The sequence below is a fragment of the Spermophilus citellus genome (assembly GCF_964194105.1).
Source record: "Spermophilus citellus genome assembly, chromosome: 3".
In the NCBI taxonomy this organism is placed as follows: Eukaryota; Metazoa; Chordata; class Mammalia; order Rodentia; family Sciuridae; genus Spermophilus; species Spermophilus citellus.
The window spans coordinates 66972512-66993361 of NC_138184.1; positions in this window are offsets into that span (position 1 = coordinate 66972512).

A 20850-nucleotide genomic window follows, 5' to 3' on the forward strand; every position below is an offset into this window, starting at 1 on the left:
TGCCAAGCTTCCAAAAATTACGAGTCTCCAGAAATCTCAGCAAGTATTTTTTCACCCAAACTGGATGACACTTTCAGGTAATTATCAGTACACTAAGCCCACTTTGTTCCCCAAATTTCGTTCTTCTATGTTGAAGCGTTCGTTTCCAGTAACAGTTTGAATTTTGGCGTTTCACTCTGTTTTCTCCTATACTGATAGATGTATTTGGAACTCTAAATCAAACACAGTTTGTGCTAGCTTCTTGAAACTTGACACAAAAAAGCAGTTTCACGTTCTATCTCTATGTTCTGTTTCCTCTTGATGTAACCCTCAGCAGTGACTGGGGAGAAACCCTTTCATTGAAAGCGGTAGCCAAGCATCCAAAAATTACGAGTCTCCAGAAATCTCAGCAACTATTTTTTCACCCAAACTGGATGATACTTTCACGTAATGATCAGTACACTAAGCCCACTTGGTTCCCCAAATTTCATTCTTCTATATTGAAGCGTTCGTTTCCAGTAACAGTTTGAATTTTGGCGTTTCACTCTGTGTTCTCCTATACTGATAGATGTATTTGGAACTCTAAATCAAACACGGTTTGTGCTAGCTTCTTGAAACTTGACACAATAAAGCAGTTTCAGGTTCTATCTCTATGTTCTTTTTCCTCTTGATGTAGCCCTAAGCAGTGACTGGGGAGAAACACTTTCATTGAAAGGGGTTGCCAAGCTTCCAAAAATTACGAGTCTCCAGAAATCTCAGCAACTATTTTTTCACCCAAACTGGATGATACTTTCAGGTAATGATCAGTACACTAAGCCCACTTGGTTTCCCAAATTTCATTCTTCTATGTTGAAGCGTTCGTTTCCAGTAACAGTTTGAATTTTGGCGTTTCACTCTGTGTTCTCCTATACTGATAGATGTATTTGGAACTCTAAATCAAACACGGTTTGTGCTAGCTTCTTGAAACTTGACACAATAAAGCAGTTTCACGTTCTATCTCTATGTTCTGTTTCCTCTTGATGTAGCCCTAAGCAGTGACTGGGGAGAAACCCTTTCATTGAAAGGGGTTGCCAAGCTTCCAAAAATTACGAGTCTCCAGAAATATCAGCAACTATTTTTTCACCCAAACTGGATGATACTTTCAGGTAATGATCAGTACACTAAGCCCACTTGGTTCCCCAAATTTCGTTCTTCCATATTGAAGAGTTCGTTTCCAGTAACAGTTTGAGTTTTGGCATTTCACTCTGTGTTCTCCTATACTGATAGATGTATTTGGAACTCTTAATCAAACACGGTTTGTGCTAGCTTCTTGAAACTTGACACAATAAAGCAGTTTCAGGTTCTATCTCTATGTTCTTTTTCCTCTTGATGTAGCCCTAAGCAGTGACTGGGGAGAAACACTTTCATTGAAAGGGGTTGCCAAGCTTCCAAAAATTACGTGTCTCCAGAAATCTCAGCAAGTATTTTTTCACCCAAACTGGATGACACTTTCAGGTAATTATCAGTACACTAAGCCCACTTTGTTCCCCAAATTTCGTTCTTCTATGTTGAAGCGTTCGTTTCCAGTAACAGTTTGAATTTTGGCGTTTCACTCTGTTTTATCCTATACTGATAGATGTATTTGGAACTCTAAATCAAACACGGTTTGTGCTAGCTTCTTGAAACTTGACACAAAAAAGCAGTTTCACGTTCTATCTCTATGTTCTGTTTCCTCTTGATGTAACCCTCAGCAGTGACTGGGGAGAAACACTTTCATTGAAAGCGGTAGCCAAGCATCCAAAAATTACGAGTCTCCAGAAATCTCAGCAACTATTTTTTCACCCAAACTGGATGATACTTTCACGTAATGATCAGTACACTAAGCCCACTTGGTTCCCCAAATTTCGTTCTTCTATATTGAAGCGTTCGTTTCCAGTAACAGTTTGAATTTTGGCGTTTCACTCTCTGTTCTCCTATACTGATAGATGTATTTGGAACTCTAAATCAAACACGGTTTGTGCTAGCTTCTTGAAACTTGACACAATAAAGCAGTTTCACGTTCTATCTCTATGTTCTGTTTCCTCTTGATGTAGCCCTAAGCAGTGACTGGGGAGAAACACTTTCATTGAAAGGGGTTGCCAAGCTTCCAAAAATTACGTGTCTCCAGAAATCTGAGGAACTATTTTTTCGCCCAAACTGGATGACACTTTCAGGTAATGATCAGTACTCTAAGCCCACTTGGTTCCCCAAATTTCGTTCTTCTATGTTGAAGCGTTCGTTTCCAGTAACAGTTTGAATTTTGGCGTTTCACTCTGTTTTCTCCTATACTGATAGATGTATTTGGAACTCTAAATCAAACACGGTTTGTGCTAGCTTCTTGAAACTTGACACAATAAAGCAGTTTCAGGTATTATCTCTATGTTCTTTTTCCTCTTGGTGTAACCCTAAGCAGTGACTGGGGAGAAACACTTTCATTGAAAAGGGTTGCCAAGCTTCCAAAAATTACGAGTCTCCAGAAATCTCAGCAACTATTTTTTCACCCAAACTGGATGACACTTTCAGGTAATGATCAGTACACTAAGCCCACTTGGTTCCCCAAATTTCGTTCTTCTATGTTGAAGCGTTCGTTTCCAGTAACAGTTTGAATTTTGGCGTTTCACTCTGTTTTCTCCTATACTGATAGATGTATTTGGAACTCTAAATCAAACACGGTTTGTGCTAGCTTCTTGAAACTTGACACAATAAAGCAGTTTCACGTTCTATCTCTATTTTCTGTTTCCTCTTGATGTAGCCCTAAGCAGTGACTGGGGAGAAACACTTTCATTGAAAGGGGTTGCCAAGCTTCCAAAAATTACGAGTCTCCAGAAATCTCAGCAAGTATTTTTTCACCCAAACTGGATGACACTTTCAGGTAATTATCAGTACACTAAGCCCACTTTGTTCCCCAAATTTCGTTCTTCTATGTTGAAGCGTTCGTTTCCAGTAACAGTTTGAATTTTGGCGTTTCACTCTGTTTTCTCCTATACTGATAGATGTATTTGGAACTCTAAATCAAACACAGTTTGTGCTAGCTTCTTGAAACTTGACACAAAAAAGCAGTTTCACGTTCTATCTCTATGTTCTGTTTCCTCTTGATGTAACCCTCAGCAGTGACTGGGGAGAAACCCTTTCATTGAAAGCGGTAGCCAAGCATCCAAAAATTACGAGTCTCCAGAAATCTCAGCAACTATTTTTTCACCCAAACTGGATGATACTTTCACGTAATGATCAGTACACTAAGCCCACTTGGTTCCCCAAATTTCATTCTTCTATATTGAAGCGTTCGTTTCCAGTAACAGTTTGAATTTTGGCGTTTCACTCTGTGTTCTCCTATACTGATAGATGTATTTGGAACTCTAAATCAAACACGGTTTGTGCTAGCTTCTTGAAACTTGACACAATAAAGCAGTTTCAGGTTCTATCTCTATGTTCTTTTTCCTCTTGATGTAGCCCTAAGCAGTGACTGGGGAGAAACACTTTCATTGAAAGGGGTTGCCAAGCTTCCAAAAATTACGAGTCTCCAGAAATCTCAGCAACTATTTTTTCACCCAAACTGGATGATACTTTCAGGTAATGATCAGTACACTAAGCCCACTTGGTTTCCCAAATTTCATTCTTCTATGTTGAAGCGTTCGTTTCCAGTAACAGTTTGAATTTTGGCGTTTCACTCTGTGTTCTCCTATACTGATAGATGTATTTGGAACTCTAAATCAAACACGGTTTGTGCTAGGTTCTTGAAACTTGACACAATAAAGCAGTTTCACGTTCTATCTCTATGTTCTGTTTCCTCTTGATGTAGCCCTAAGCAGTGACTGGGGAGAAACCCTTTCATTGAAAGGGGTTGCCAAGCTTCCAAAAATTACGAGTCTCCAGAAATATCAGCAACTATTTTTTCACCCAAACTGGATGATACTTTCAGGTAATGATCAGTACACTAAGCCCACTTGGTTCCCCAAATTTCGTTCTTCCATATTGAAGAGTTCGTTTCCAGTAACAGTTTGAGTTTTGGCATTTCACTCTGTGTTCTCCTATACTGATAGATGTATTTGGAACTCTTAATCAAACACGGTTTGTGCTAGCTTCTTGAAACTTGACACAATAAAGCAGTTTCACGTTCTATCTCTATGTTCTGTTTCCTCTTGATGTAGCCCTAAGCAGTGACTGGGGAGAAACACTTTCATTGAAAGGGGTTGCCAAGCTTCCAAAAATTACGTGTCTCCAGAAATCTCAGCAAGTATTTTTTCACCCAAACTGGATGACACTTTCAGGTAATTATCAGTACACTAAGCCCACTTTGTTCCCCAAATTTCGTTCTTCTATGTTGAAGCGTTCGTTTCCAGTAACAGTTTGAATTTTGGCGTTTCACTCTGTTTTATCCTATACTGATAGATGTATTTGGAACTCTAAATCAAACACGGTTTGTGCTAGCTTCTTGAAACTTGACACAAAAAAGCAGTTTCACGTTCTATCTCTATGTTCTGTTTCCTCTTGATGTAACCCTCAGCAGTGACTGGGGAGAAACACTTTCATTGAAAGCGGTAGCCAAGCATCCAAAAATTACGAGTCTCCAGAAATCTCAGCAACTATTTTTTCACCCAAACTGGATGATACTTTCACGTAATGATCAGTACACTAAGCCCACTTGGTTCCCCAAATTTCGTTCTTCTATATTGAAGCGTTCGTTTCCAGTAACAGTTTGAATTTTGGCGTTTCACTCTCTGTTCTCCTATACTGATAGATGTATTTGGAACTCTAAATCAAACACGGTTTGTGCTAGCTTCTTGAAACTTGACACAATAAAGCAGTTTCATGTTCTATCTCTATGTTCTTTTTCCTCTTGATGTAGCCCTAAGCAGTGACTGGGGAGAAACACTTTCATTGAAAGGGGTTGCCAAGCTTCCAAAAATTACGTGTCTCCAGAAATCTGAGGAACTATTTTTTCGCCCAAACTGGATGACACTTTCAGGTAATGATCAGTACTCTAAGCCCACTTGGTTCCCCAAATTTCGTTCTTCTATGTTGAAGCGTTCGTTTCCAGTAACAGTTTGTATTTTGGCGTTTCACTCTGTTTTCTCCTATACTGATAGATGTATTTGGAACTCTAAATCAAACACGGTTTGTGCTAGCTTCTTGAAACTTGACACAATAAAGCAGTTTCAGGTATTATCTCTATGTTCTTTTTCCTCTTGGTGTAGCCCTAAGCAGTGACTGGGGAGAAACACTTTCATTGAAAAGGGTTGCCAAGCTTCCAAAAATTACGAGTCTCCAGAAATCTCAGCAACTATTTTTTCACCCAAACTGGATGACACTTTCAGGTAATGATCAGTACACTAAGCCCACTTGGTTCCCCAAATTTCGTTCTTCTATGTTGAAGCGTTCGTTTCCAGTAACAGTTTGAATTTTGGCGTTTCACTCTGTTTTCTCCTATACTGATAGATGTATTTGGAACTCTAAATCAAACACGGTTTGTGCTAGCTTCTTGAAACTTGACACAATAAAGCAGTTTCAGGTTCTATCTCTATGTTCTTTTTCCTCTTGATGTAGCCCTAAGCAGTGACTGGGGAGAAACACTTTCATTGAAAGGGGTTGCCAAACTTCCAAAAATTACGAGTCTCCAGAAATCTCAGCAACTATTTTTTCACCCAAACTGGATGATACTTTCAGGTAATGATCAGTACACTAAGCCCACTTGGTTTCCCAAATTTCATTCTTCTATGTTGAAGCGTTCGTTTCCAGTAACAGTTTGAATTTTGGCGTTTCACTCTGTGTTCTCCTATACTGATAGATGTATTTGGAACTCTAAATCAAACACGGTTTGTGCTAGCTTCTTGAAACTTGACACAATAAAGCAGTTTCACGTTCTATCTCTATTTTCTGTTTCCTCTTGATGTAGCCCTAAGCAGTGACTGGGGAGAAACCCTTTCATTGAAAGGGGTTGCCAATCTTCCAAAAATTACGAGTCTCCAGAAATCTCAGCAACTATTTTTTCACCCAAACTGGATGATACTTTCAGGTAATGATCAGTACCTAAGCCCACTTGGTTCCCCAAATTTCGTTCTTCCATATTGAAGAGTTCGTTTCCAGTAACAGTTTGAGTTTTGGCATTTCACTCTGTGTTCTCCTATACTGATAGATGTATTTGGAACTCTTAATCAAACAAGGTTTGTGCTAGCTTCTTGAAACTTGACACAATAAAGCAGTTTCACGTTCTATCTCTATGTTCTGTTTCCTCTTGATGTAGCCCTAAGCAGTGACTGGGGAGAAACACTTTCATTGAAAGGGGTTGCCAAGCTTCCAAAAATTACAAGTCTCCAGAAATCTCAGGAACTATTTTTTCACCCAAACTGGATGACACTTTCAGGTAATGATCAGTACACTAAGCCCACTTGGTTCCCCAAATTTCGTTCTTCTATGTTGAAGCGTTCGTTTCCAGTAACAGTTTGAGTTTTGGCATTTCACTCTGTCTTCTCCTATACTGATAGATGTATTTGGAACTCTTAATCAAACACGGTTTGTGCTAGCTTCTTGAAACTTGACACAATAAAGCAGTTTCAGGTTGTATCTCTATGTTCTTTTTCCTCTTGATGTAGCCCTAAGCAGTGACTGGAGAGAAACACTTTCATTGAAAGGGGTTGCCAAGCTTCCAAAAATTACGAGTCTCCAGAAATCTCTGCAAGTATTTTTTCACCCAAACTGGATGACACTTTCAGGTAATTATCAGTACACTAAGCCCACTTTGTTCCCCAAATTTCGTTCTTCTATGTTGAAGCGTTCGTTTCCAGTAACAGTTTGAATTTTGGCATTTCACTCTGTTTTCTCCTATACTGATAGATGTATTTGGAACTCTAAATCAAACACGGTTTGTGCTAGCTTCTTGAAACTTGACACAAAAAAGCAGTTTCACGTTCTATCTCTATGTTCTGTTTCCTCTTGATGTAACCCTCAGCAGTGACTGGGGAGAAACACTTTCATTGAAAGCGGTAGCCAAGCATCCAAAAATTACGAGTCTCCAGAAATCTCAGCAACTATTTTTTCACCCAAACTGGATGATACTTTCACGTAATGATCAGTACACTAAGCCCACTTGGTTCCCCAAATTTCGTTCTTCTATATTGAAGCGTTCGTTTCCAGTAACAGTTTGAATTTTGGCGTTTCACTCTGTGTTCTCCTATACTGATAGATGTATTTGGAACTCTAAATCAAACACGGTTTGTGCTAGCTTCTTGAAACTTGACACAATAAAGCAGTTTCACGTTCTATCTCTATGTTCTGTTTCCTCTTGATGTAGCCCTAAGCAGTGACTGGGGAGAAACACTTTCATTGAAAGGGGTTGCCAAGCTTCCAAAAATTACGTGTCTCCAGAAATCTCAGGAACTATTTTTTCGCCCAAACTGGATGACACTTTCAGGTAATGATCAGTACTCTAAGCCCACTTGGTTCCCCAAATTTCGTTCTTCTATGTTGAAGCGTTCGTTTCCAGTAACAGTTTGAATTTTGGCGTTTCACTCTGTTTTCTCCTATACTGATAGATGTATTTGGAACTCTAAATCAAACACGGTTTGTGCTAGCTTCTTGAAACTTGACACAATAAAGCAGTTTCAGGTTCTATCTCTATGTTCTTTTTCCTCTTGGTGTAGCCCTAAGCAGTGACTGGGGAGAAACACTTTCATTGAAAAGGGTTGCCAAGCTTCCAAAAATTACGAGTCTCCAGAAATCTCAGCAACTATTTTTTCATCCAAACTGGATGATACTTTCAGGTAATGATCAGTACACTAAGCCCACTTGGTTCCCCAAATTTCGTTCTTCTATGTTGAAGCGTTCGTTTCCAGTAACAGTTTGAATTTTGGCGTTTCACTCTGTGTTCTCCTATACTGATAGATGTATTTGGAACTCTAAATCAAACACGGTTTGTGCTAGCTTCTTGAAACTTGACACAATAAAGCAGTTTCACGTTCTATCTCTATGTTCTGTTTCCTCTTGATGTAGCCCTAAGCAGTGACTGGGGAGAAACCCTTTCATTGAAAGGGGTTGCCAAGCTTCCAAAAATTACGAGTCTCCAGAAATCTCAGCAACTATTTTTTCACCCAAACTTGATGATACTTTCAGGTAATGATCAGTACACTAAGCCCACTTGGTTCCCCAAATTTCGTTCTTCCATATTGAAGAGTTCGTTTCCAGTAACAGTTTGAGTTTTGGCATTTAACTCTGTGTTCTCCTATACTGATAGATGTATTTGGAACTCTTAATCAAACACGGTTTGTGCTAGCCTCTTGAAACTTGACACAATAAAGCAGTTTCACGTTCTATCTCTATGTTCTGTTTCCTCTTGATGTAGCCCTAAGCAGTGACTGGGGAGAAACACTTTCATTGAAAGGGGTTGCCAAGCTTCCAAAAATTACGAGTCTCCAGAAATCTCAGCAACTATTTTTTCACCCAAACTGGATGACACTTTCAGGTAATGATCAGTACACTAAGCCCACTTGGTACCCCCAATTTCGTTCTTCTATGTTGAAGCGTTCGTTTCCAGTAACAGTTTGAATTTTGGCGTTTCACTCTGTTTTCTCCTATACTGATAGATGTATTTGGAACTCTAAATCAAACACGGTTTGTGCTAGCTTCTTGAAACTTGACACAATAAAGCAGTTTCAGGTTCTATCTCTATGTTCTTTTTCCTCTTGATGTAGCCCTAAGCAGTGACTGGGGAGAAACACTTTCATTTAAAGGGGTTGCCAAGCTTCCAAAAATTACGAGTCTCCAGAAAACTCAGCAACTATTTTTTCACCCAAACTGGATGATACTTTCAGGTAATGATCAGTACACTAAGCCCACTTGGTTTCCCAAATTTCATTCTTCTATGTTGAAGCGTTCGTTTCCAGTAACAGTTTGAATTTTGGCGTTTCACTCTGTGTTCTCCTATACTGATAGATGTATTTGGAACTCTAAATCAAACACGGTTTGTGCTAGCTTCTTGAAACTTGACACAATAAAGCAGTTTCACGTTCTATCTCTATGTTCTGTTTCCTCTTGATGTAGCCCTAAGCAGTGACTGGGGAGAAACCCTTTCATTGAAAGGGGTTGCCAAGCTTCCAAAAATTACGAGGCTCCAGAAATCTCAGCAACTATTTTTTCACCCAAACTTGATGATACTTTCAGGTAATGATCAGTACACTAAGCCCACTTGGTTCCCCAAATTTCGTTCTTCCATATTGAAGAGTTCGTTTCCAGTAACAGTTTGAGTTTTGGCATTTCACTCTGTGTTCTCCTATACTGATAGATGTATTTGGAACTCTTAATCAAACACGGTTTGTGCTAGCTTCTTGAAACTTGACACAATAAAGCAGTTTCACGTTCTATCTCTATGTTCTGTTTCCTCTTGATGTAGCCCTAAGCAGTGACTGGGGAGAAACACTTTCATTGAAAGGGGTTGCCAAGCTTCCAAAAATGAAGAGTCTCCAGAAATCTCAGCAACTATTTTTTCACCAAAACTTGATGACACTTTCAGGTAATGATCAGTACACTAAGCCCACTTCATTCCCCAAATTTCATTCTTCTATGTTGAAGCGTTCGTTTCCAGTAACAGTTTGAATTTTGGCGTTTCACTCTGTTTTCTCCTATACTGATAGATGTATTTGGAACTCTAAATCAAACACGGTTTGTGGTAGCTTCTTGAAACTTGACACAAAAAAGCAGTTTCACGTTCTATCTCTATGTTCTGTTTCCTCTTGATGTAACCCTCAGCAGTGACTGGGGAGAAACACTTTCATTGAAAGGGGTTGCCAAGCTTCCAAAAATTACGAGTCACCAGAAATCTCAGCAACTATTTTTTCACCCAAACTGGATGATACTTTCAGGTAATGATCAGAACACGAAGCCCACTTGGTTCCCCAAATTTCGTTCTTCTATATTGAAGCGTTCGTTTCCAGTAACAGTTTGAATTTTGGCGTTTCACTCTGTGTTCTCCTATACTGATAGATGTATTTGGAACTCTAAATCAAACACGGTTTGTGCTAGCTTCTTGAAACTTGACACAATAAAGCAGTTTCACGTTCTGTCTCTATGTTCTGTTTCCTCTTGATGTAGCCCTAAGCAGTGACTGGGGAGAAACACTTTCATTGAAAGGGGTTGCCAAGCTTCCAAAAATTACGAGTCTCCAGAAATCTCAGCAACTATTTTTTCACCCAAACTGCATGACACTTTCAGGTAATGATCAGTACACTAAGCCCACTTGGTTCCCCAAATTTCGTTCTTGTATGTTGAAGCGTTCGTTTCCAGTAACAGTTTGAATTTTGGCGTTTCACTCTGTTTTCTCCTATACTGATAGATGTATTTGGAACTCTAAATCAAACACGGTTTGTGCTAGCTTCTTGAAACTTGACACAATTAAGCAGTTTCACGTTCTATCTCTATGTTCTGTTTCCTCTTGATGTAGCCCTAAGCAGTGACTGGGGAGAAACACTTTCATTGAAAGGGGTTGCCAAGCTTCCAAAAATTACGAGTCTCCAGAAATCTCAGCAACTATTTTTTCACCCAAGCTGGATGATACATTCTGGTAATGATCAGTACACTAAGCCCACTTGGTTCCCCAAATTTCGTTCTTCTATGTTGAAGCGTTCGTTTCCAGTAACAGTTTGAATTTTGGCGTTTCACTCTGTTTTCTCCTATACTGATAGATGTATTTGGAACTCTAAATCAAACACGGTTTGTGCTAGCTTCTTGAAACTTGACACAATTAAGCAGTTTCACGTTCTATCTCTATGTTCTGTTTCCTCTTGATGTAGTCCTAAGCAGTGACTGGGGAGAAACACTTTCATTGAAAGGGGTTGCCAAGCTTCCAAAAATTACGAGTCTCCAGAAATCTCAGCAACTATTTTTTCACCCAAGCTGGATGATACATTCTGGTAATGATCAGTACACTAAGCCCACTTGGTTCCCCAAATTTCGTTCTTCTATGTTGAAGCGTTCGTTTCCAGTAACAGTTTGAATTTTGGCGTTTCACTCTGTGTTCTCCTATACTGATAGATGTATTTGGAACTCTAAATCAAACACAGTTTGTGCTAGCTTCTTGAAACTTGACACAATAAAGCAGTTTCACGTTCTATCTCTATGTTCTGTTTCCTCTTGATGTAGCCCTAAGTAGTGACTGGGGAGAAACACTTTCATTGAAAGGGGTTGCCAAGCTTCCAAAAATTACGAGTCTCCAGAAATTTCAGCAACTATTTTTTCACCCAAACTGGATGATACTTTCAGGTAATGATCAGTACACTAAGCCTACTTGGTTCCCCAAATTTCGTTCTTCCATATTGAAGAGTTCGTTTCCAGTAACAGTTTGAGTTTTGGCATTTCACTCTGTGTTCTCCTATACTGATAGATGTATTTGGAACTCTTAATCAAACACGGTTTGTGCTAGCTTCTTGAAACTTGACACAATAAAGCAGTTTCACGTTCTATCTCTATGTTCTGTTTCCTCTTGATGTAGCCCTAAGCAGTGACTGGGGAGAAACACTTACATTGCAAGGGGTTTCCAAGCTTCCAAAAATTACGAGTCTCCAGAAATTTCAGGAACTATTTTTTCACCCAAACTGGATGACACATTCAGGTAATGATCAGTACACTAAGCCCACTTGGTTCCCCAAATTTCGTTCTTCTATGTTGAAGCGTTCGTTTCCAGTAACAGTTTGAATTTTGGCGTTTCACTCTGTTTTCTCCTATACTGATAGATGTATTTGGAACTCTAAATCAAACACGGTTTGTGCTAGCTTCTTGAAACTTGACACAATAAAGCAGTTTCACGTTCTATCTCTATGTTCTGTTTCCTCTTGATGTAGCCCTAAGCAGTGACTGGGGAGAAACACTTATATTGCAAGGGGTTGCCAAGCTTCCAAAAATTACGAGTCTCCAGAAATCTCAGCAACTATTTTTTCACCCAAACTGGATGATACTTTCAGGTAATGATCAGTACACTAAGCCCACTTGGTTCCCCAAATTTCGTTCTTTTATATTGAAGCGTTCGTTTCCAGTAACAGTTTGAATTTTGGCGTTTCACTCTGTTTTCTCCTATACTGATAGATGTATTTGGAACTCTAAATCAAACACGGTTTGTGCTAGCTTCTTGAAACTTGACACAATAAAGCAGTTTCACGTTCTATCTCTATGTTCTGTTTCCTCTTGATGTAGCCCTAAGCAGTGACTGGGGAGAAACACTTTCATTGAAAGGGGTTGCCAAGCTTCCAAAAATTACGAGTCACCAGAAATCTCAGCAACTATTTTTTCACCCAAACTGGATGATACTTTCAGGTAATGATCAGTACACTAAGCCCACTTGGTTCCCCAAATTTCGTTCTTCTATGTTGAAGCGTTCGTTTCCAGTAACAGTTTGAATTTTGGCATTTCACTCTGTGTTCTCCTATACTGATAGATGTATTTGGAACTCTAAATCAAACACGGTTTGTGCTAGCTTCTTGAAACTTGACACAATAAAGCAGTTTCAGGTTCTATCTCTATGTTCTTTTTCCTCTTGATGTAGCCCTAAGCATTGACTGGGGAGAAACACTTTCATTGAAAGGGGTTGCCAAGCTTCCAAAAATTACGAGTCTCCAGAAATCTCAGCAACTATTTTTTCACCAATACTTGATGACACTTTCAGGTAATGATCAGTACACTAAGCCCACTTGGTTCCCCAAATTTCGTTCTTCTATGTTGAAGCGTTCGTTTCCAGTAACAGTTTGAATTTTGGCATTTCACTCTGTGTTCTCCTATACTGATAGATGTATTTGGAACTCTAAATCAAACACGGTTTGTGCTAGCTTCTTGAAACTTGACACAAAAAAGCAGTTTCACGTTCTATCTCTATGTTCTGTTTCCTCTTGATGTAACCCTCAGCAGTGACTGGGGAGAAACACTTAAATTGAAAGGGGTTGCCAAGCTTCCAAAAATTACGAGTCACCAGAAATCTCAGCAACTATTTTTTCACCCAAACTGGATGATACATTCAGGTAATGATCAGAACACTAAGCCCACTTGGTTCCCCAAATTTCGTTCTTCTATATTGAAGCGTTCGTTTCCAGTAACAGTTTGAATTTTGGCGTTTCACTCTGTGTTCTCCTATACTGATAGATGTATTTGGAACTCTAAATCAAACACGGTTTGTGCTAGCTTCTTGAAACTTGACACAATAAAGCAGTTTCACGTTCTATCTCTATGTTCTGATTCCTCTTGATGTAGCCCTAAGCAGTGACTGGGGAGAAACACTTTCATTGAAAGGGGTTGCCAAGCTTCCAAAAATTACGAGTCTCCAGAAATCTCAGCAACTATTTTTTCACCCAAACTGCATGACACTTTCAGGTAATGATCAGTACACTAAGCCCACTTGGTTCCCCAAATTTCGTTCTTGTATGTTGAAGCGTTCGTTTCCAGTAACAGTTTGAATTTTGGCGTTTCACTCTGTTTTCTCCTATACTGATAGATGTATTTGGAACTCTAAATCAAACACGGTTTGTGCTAGCTTCTTGAAACTTGACACAATAAAGCAGTTTCAGGTTCTATCTCTATGTTCTGTTTCCTCTTGATGTAGCCCTAAGTAGTGACTGGGGAGAAACACTTTCATTGAAAGGGGTTGCCAAGCTTCCAAAAATTACGACTCTAGAGAAATCTCAGCAACTATTTTTTCACCCAAACTGGATGATACTTTCAGGTAATGATCAGTACACTAAGCCCACTTGGTTTCCCAAATTTCGTTCTTCTATGTTGAAGCGTTCGATTCCAGTAACAGTTTGAATTTTGTCGTTTCACTCTGTTTTCTCCTATACTGTTAGATGTATTTGGAACTCTAAATCAAACACGGTTTGTGCTAGCTTCTTGAAACTTGACACAATAAAGCAGTTTCACGTTCTATCTCTATGTTCTGTTTCGTCTTGATGTAACCCTCAGCAGTGACTGGGTAGAAACACTTTCATTGAAAGGGGTTTCCAAGCTTCCAAAAATTACGACTCTAGAGAAATCTCAGCAACTATTTTTTCACCCAAACTGGATGATACTTTCAGGTAATGATCAGTACACTAAGCCCACTTGGTTCCCCAAATTTCGTTCTTCTATGTTGAAGCGTTCGTTTCCAGTAACAGTTTGAATTTTGGCGTTTCACTCTGTGTTCTCCTATACTGATAGATGTATTTGGAACTCTAAATCAAACACGGTTTGTGCTAGCTTCTTGAAACTTGACACAATAAAGCAGTTTCACGTTCTATCTCTATGTTCTGTTTCCTGTTGATGTAGCCCTAAGCAGTGACTGGGGAGAAACACTTTCATTGAAAGGGGTTGCCAAGCTTCCAAAAATTACGAGTCTCCAGAAATCTCAGCAAATATTTTTTCACCCAAATTGCATGACACTTTCAGGGAATGATCAGTACACTAAGCCCACTTGGTTCCCCAAATTTCGTTCTTGTATGTTGAAGCGTTCGTTTCCAGTAACAGTTTGAATTTTGGCGTTTCACTCTGTTTTCTCCTATACTGATAGATGTATTTGGAACTCTAAATCAAACACGGTTTGTGCTAGCTTCTTGAAACTTGACACAATTAAGCAGTTTCACGTTCTATCTCTATGTTCTGTTTCCTCTTGATGTAGCCCTAAGCAGTGACTGGGGAGAAACACTTTCATTGAAAGGGGATGCCAAGCTTCCAAAAATTACGAGTCTCCAGAAATCTCAGCAACTATTTTTTCACCCAAACTGGATGATACTTTCAGGTAATGATCAGTACACTAAGCACACTTGGTTCCCCAAATTTCATTCTTCTATATTGAAGCGTTCGTTTCCAGTAACAGTTTGAATTTTGGCGTTTCACTCTGTTTTCTCCTATACTGATAGATGTATTTGGAACTCTAAATCAAACACGGTTTGTGCTAGCTTCTTGAAACTTGACACAATAAAGCAGTTTCAGGTTCTATCTCTATGTTCTGTTTCCTCTAGATGTAGCCCTAAGCAGTGACTGTGGAGAAACACTTACATTGCAAGGGGTTGCCAAGCTTCCAAAAATTACGAGTCTCCAGAAATCTCAGCAACTATTTTTTCACCCAAACTGGATGACACATTCAGGTAATGATCAGTACACTAAGCCCACTTGGTTCCCCAAATTTCGTTCTTCTATATTGAAGCGTTCGTTTCCAGTAACAGTTTGAATTTTGGCGTTTCACTCTGTTTTCTCCTACACTGATAGATGTATTTGGAACTCTAAATCAAACACGGTTTGTGCTAGCTTCTTGAAACTTGACACAATAAAGCAGTTTCACGTTCTATCTCTATGTTCTGTTTCCTCTTGATGTAACCCTCAGCAGTGACTGGGTAGAAACACTTTCATTGAAAGGGGTTGCCAAGCTTCCAAAAATTACGACACTCCAGAAATCTCAGCAACTATTTTTTTCACCCAAACTGGATGATACTTTCAGGTAATGATCAGTACACTAAGCCCACTTGGTTCCCCAAATTTCGTTCTTCTATGTTGAAGCGTTCATTTCCAGTAACAGTTTGAATTTTGGCGTTTCACTCTGCGTTCTCCTATACTGATAGATGTATTTGGAACTCTAAATCAAACACGGTTTGTGCTAGCTTCTTGAAACTTGACACAATAAAGCAGTTTCACGTTCTATCTCTATGTTCTGTTTCCTCTTGAAGTAGCCATAAGCAGTGACTGGGGAGAAACACTTTCATTGAAAGGGGTTGCCAAGCTTCCAAAAATTACGAGTCTCCAGAAATCTCAGCAACTATTTTTTCACCCAAACTGGATGATACTTTCAGGTAATGATCAGTACACTAAGCCCACTTGGTTCCCCAAATTTCGTTCTTCTATGTTGAAGCGTTCGTTTCCAGTAACAGTTTGAATTTTGGCGTTTCACTCTGTTTTCTCCTATACTGTTAGATGTATTTGGAACTCTATATCAAACACGGTTTGTGCTAGCTTCTTGAAACTTGACACAATAAAGCAGTTTCAGGTTCTATCTCTATGTTCTGTTTCCTCTAGATGTAGCCCTAAGCAGTGACTGGGGAGAAACACTTACATTGCAAGAGGTTGCCAAGCTTCCAAAAATTACGAGTCTCCAGAAATCTCAGCAACTATTTTTTCACCCAAACTGGATGACACATTCAGGTAATGATCAGTACACTAAGCCCACTTGGTTCCCCAAATTTCGTTCTTCTATGTTGAAGCGTTCGTTTCCAGTAACAGTTTGAATTTTGGCGTTTCACTCTGCGTTCTCCTATGCTGATAGATGTATTTGGAACTCTAAATCAAACACGGTTTGTGCTATCTTCTTGAAACTTGACACAATAAAGCAGTTTCACGTTCTATCTCTATGTTCTGTTTCCTCTTGATGTAGCCGTAAGCAGTGACTGGGGAGAAACACTTTCATTGAAAGGGGTTGCCAAGCTTCCAAAAATTACGAGTCTCCAGAAATCTCAGCAACTATTTTTTCACCCAAACTGGATGATACTTTCAGGTAATGATCAGTACACTAAGCCCACTTGGTTCCCCAAATTTCGTTCTTCTATGTTGAAGCGTTCGTTTCCAGTAACAGTTTGAATTTTGGCGTTTCACTCTGTTTTCTCCTATACTGATAGATGTATTTGGAACTCTATATCAAACACGGTTTGTGCTAGCTTCTTGAAACTTGACACAATAAAGCAGTTTCAGGTTCTATCTCTATGTTCTGTTTCCTCTTGATGTAGCCCTAAGCAGTGACTGGGGAGAAACACTTACATTGCAAGGGGTTGCCAAGCTTCCAAAAATTACGCGTCTCCAGAAATCTCAGGAACTATTTTTTCACCCAAACTTGATGACACTTTCAGGTAATGATCAGTACACTAAGCCCACTTGGTTCCCCAAATTTCGTTCTTTTATATTGAAGCGTTCGTTTCCAGTAACAGTTTGAATTTTGGCGTTTCACTCTGTTTTCTCCTATACTGATAGATGTATTTGGAACTCTAAATCAAACACGGTTTGTGCTAGCTTCTTGAAACTTGACACAATAAAGCAGTTTCACGTTCTATCTCTATGTTCTGATTCCTCTTGATGTAGCCCTAAGCAGTGACTGGGGAGAAACACTTTCATTGAAAGGGGTTGCCAAGCTTCCAAAAATTACGAGTCACCAGAAATCTCAGCAACTATTTTTTCACCCAAACTGGATGATACTTTCAGGTAATGATCAGTACACTAAGCCCACTTGGTTCCCCAAATTTCGTTCTTCTATGTTGAAGCGTTCGTTTCCAGTAACAGTTTGAATTTTGGCATTTCACTCTGTGTTCTCCTATACTGATAGATGTATTTGGAACTCTAAATCAAACACGGTTTGTGCTAGCTTCTTGAAACTTGACACAATAAAGCAGTTTCAGGTTCTATCTCTATGTTCTTTTTCCTCTTGATGTAGCCCTAAGCATTGACTGGGGAGAAACACTTTCATTGAAAGGGGTTGCCAAGCTTCCAAAAATTACGAGTCTCCAGAAATCTCAGCAACTATTTTTTCACCAATACTTGATGACACTTTCAGGTAATGATCAGTACACTAAGCCCACTTCATTCCCCAAATTTCGTTCTTCTATGTTGAAGCGTTCATTTCCAGTAACAGTTTGAATTTTGGCGTTTCACTCTGTTTTATCCTATACTGATAGATGTATTTGGAACTCTAAATCAAACACGGTTTGTGCTAGCTTCTTGAAACTTGACACAAAAAAGCAGTTTCACGTTCTATCTCTATGTTCTGTTTCCTCTTGATGTAACCCTCAGCAGTGACTGGGGAGAAACACTTTAATTGAAAGGGGTTGCCAAGCTTCCAAAAATTACGAGTCACCAGAAATCTCAGCAACTATTTTTTCACCCAAACTGGATGATACATTCAGGTAATGATCAGAACACTAAGCCCACTTGGTTCCCCAAATTTCGTTCTTCTATATTGAAGCGTTCGTTTCCAGTAACAGTTTGAATTTTGGCGTTTCACTCTGTGTTCTCCTATACTGATAGATGTATTTGGAACTCTAAATCAAACACGGTTTGTGCTAGCTTCTTGAAACTTGACACAATAAAGCAGTTTCACGTTCTATCTCTATGTTCTGTTTCCTGTTGATGTAGCCCTAAGCAGTGACTGGGGAGAAACACTTTCATTGAAAGGGGTTGCCAAGCTTCCAAAAATTACGAGTCTCCAGAAATCTCAGCAAATATTTTTTCACCCAAATTGCATGACACTTTCAGGGAATGATCAGTACACTAAGCCCACTTGGTTCCCCAAATTTCGTTCTTGTATGTTGAAGCGTTCGTTTCCAGTAACAGTTTGAATTTTGGCGTTTCACTCTGTTTTCTCCTATACTGATAGATGTATTTGGAACTCTAAATCAAACACGGTTTGTGCTAGCTTCTTGAAACTTGACACAATTAAGCAGTTTCACGTTCTATCTCTATGTTTTGTTTCCTCTTGATGTAGCCCTAAGCAGTGACTGGGGAGAAACACTTTCATTGAAAGGGGTTGCCAAGCTTCCAAAAATTACGAGTCTCCAGAAATATCAGCAACTATTTTTTCACCCAAACTTGATGACACTTTCAGGTAATGATCAGTACACTAAGCACACTTGGTTCCCCAAATTTCATTCTTCTATATTGAAGCGTTCGTTTCCAGTAACAGTTTGAATTTTGGCGTTTCACTCTGTGTTCTCCTACACTGATAGATGTATTTGGAACTCTAAATCAAACACGGTTTGTGCTAGCTTCTTGAAACTTGACACAATAAAGCAGTTTCAAGTTCTATCTCTATGTTCTGTTTCCTCTTGATGTAGCCCTCAGCAGTGACTGGGGAGAAACACTTTCATTGAAAGGGGTTGCCAAGCTTCCAAAAATTACGAGTCTCCAGAAATCTCAGCAACTATTTTTTCACCCAAACTTGATGACACTTTCAGGTAATGATCAGTACACTAAGCCCACTTGGTTCCCCAAATTTCATTCTTCTATATTGAAGCGTTCGTTTCCAGTAACAGTTTGAATTTTGGCGTTTCACTCTGTGTTCTCCTATACTGATAGATGTATTTGGAACTCTAAATCAAACACGGTTTGTGCTAGCTTCTTGAAACTTGACACAATAAAGCAGTTTCACGTTCTATCTCTATGTTCTGTTTCCTCTTGATGTAACCCTCAGCAGTGACTGGGAAGAAACACTTTCATTGAAAGGGGTTGCCAAGCTTCCAAAAATTACGAGTCTCCAGAAATCTCAGCAACTATTTTTTCACCCAAACTGGATGATACTTTCAGGTAATGGTCAGTACACTAAGCCCACTTGGTTCCCCAAATTTCGTTCTTCTATATTGAAGCGTTCGTTTCCAGTAACAGTTTGAATTTTGGCGTTTCACTCTGTGTTCTCCTATACTGATAGATGTATTTGGAACTCTAAATCAAACAGGGTTTGTGCTAGCTTCTTGAAACTTGACACAATAAAGCAGTTTCAGGTTCTATCTCTATGTTCCTTTTCCTCTTGATGTAGCCCTAAGCAGTGACTGGGGAGAAACACTTTCATTGAAAGGAATTGCCAAGCTTCCAAAAAGTACGAGTCTCCAGAAATCTCAGCAACTATTTTTTTCACCCAAACTGGATGATACTTTCACGTAATGATCAGTACACTAAGCCCACTTGGTTCCCCAAATCTCGTTCTTTTCTGTTGAAGCATTCGTTTCCGATAACAGTTTGAATTTTGGCGTTTCACTCCGTTTCCTCCTATATTGGTAGATGCATTTGGAACTCTAAATCAAACAAGGTTTGTGCTAGCTTCTTGAAACTTGACACAATAAAGCAGTTTCACGTTCTATCTCTATGTTCTCTTTCCTCTTGATGTAACCCTCAGCAGTGACTGGGGAGAAACACTTTCATTGAAAGGGGTTGCCAAGCTTCCAAAAATTACGAGTCTCCAGAAATCTCAGCAACTATTTTTTCACCCAAACTGGATGACACATTCAGGTAATGATCAGTACACTAAGCCCACTTGGTTCCCCAAATTTCGTTCTTCTATGTTGAAGCGTTCGTTTCCAGTGACAGTTTGAATTTTGGCGTTTCACTCTGTTTTCTCCTATACTGATAGATGTATTTAGAACTCTAAATCAAACACGGTTTGTGCTAGCTTCTTGAAACTTGACACAATAAAGCAGTTTCACGTTCTATCTCTATGTTCTGTTTCGTCTTGATGTAACCCTCAGCAGTGACTGGGTAGAAACACTTTCATTGAAAGGGGTTGCCAAGCTTCCAAAAATTACGACTCTCCAGAAATCTCAGCAACTATTTTTTCACCCAAACTGGATGATACTTTCAGGTAATGATCAGTACACTAAGCCCACTTGGTTCCCCAAATTTCGTTCTTCTATGTTGAAGCGTTCGTTTCCAGTAACAGTTTGAATTTTGGCGTTTCACTCTGTTTTCTCCTATACTGATAGATGTATTTGGAACTCTAAATCAAACACGGTTTGTGCTAGCTTCTTGAAACTTGACACAATAAAGCAGTTTCAGGTTCTATCTCTATGTTCTGTTTCCTCTAGATGTAGCCCTAAGCAGTGACTGTGGAGAAACACTTACATTGCAAGGGGTTGCCAAGCTTCCAAAAATTACGAGTCTCCAGAAATCTCAGCAACTATTTTTTCACCCAAACTGGATGACACATTCAGGTAATGATCAGTACACTAAGCCCACTTGGTTCCCCAAATTTCGTTCTTCTATATTGAAGCGTTCGTTTCCAGTAACAGTTTGAATTTTGGCGTTTCACTCTGTTTTCTCCTACACTGATAGATGTATTTGGAACTCTAAATCAAACACGGTTTGTGCTAGCTTCTTGAAACTTGACACAAT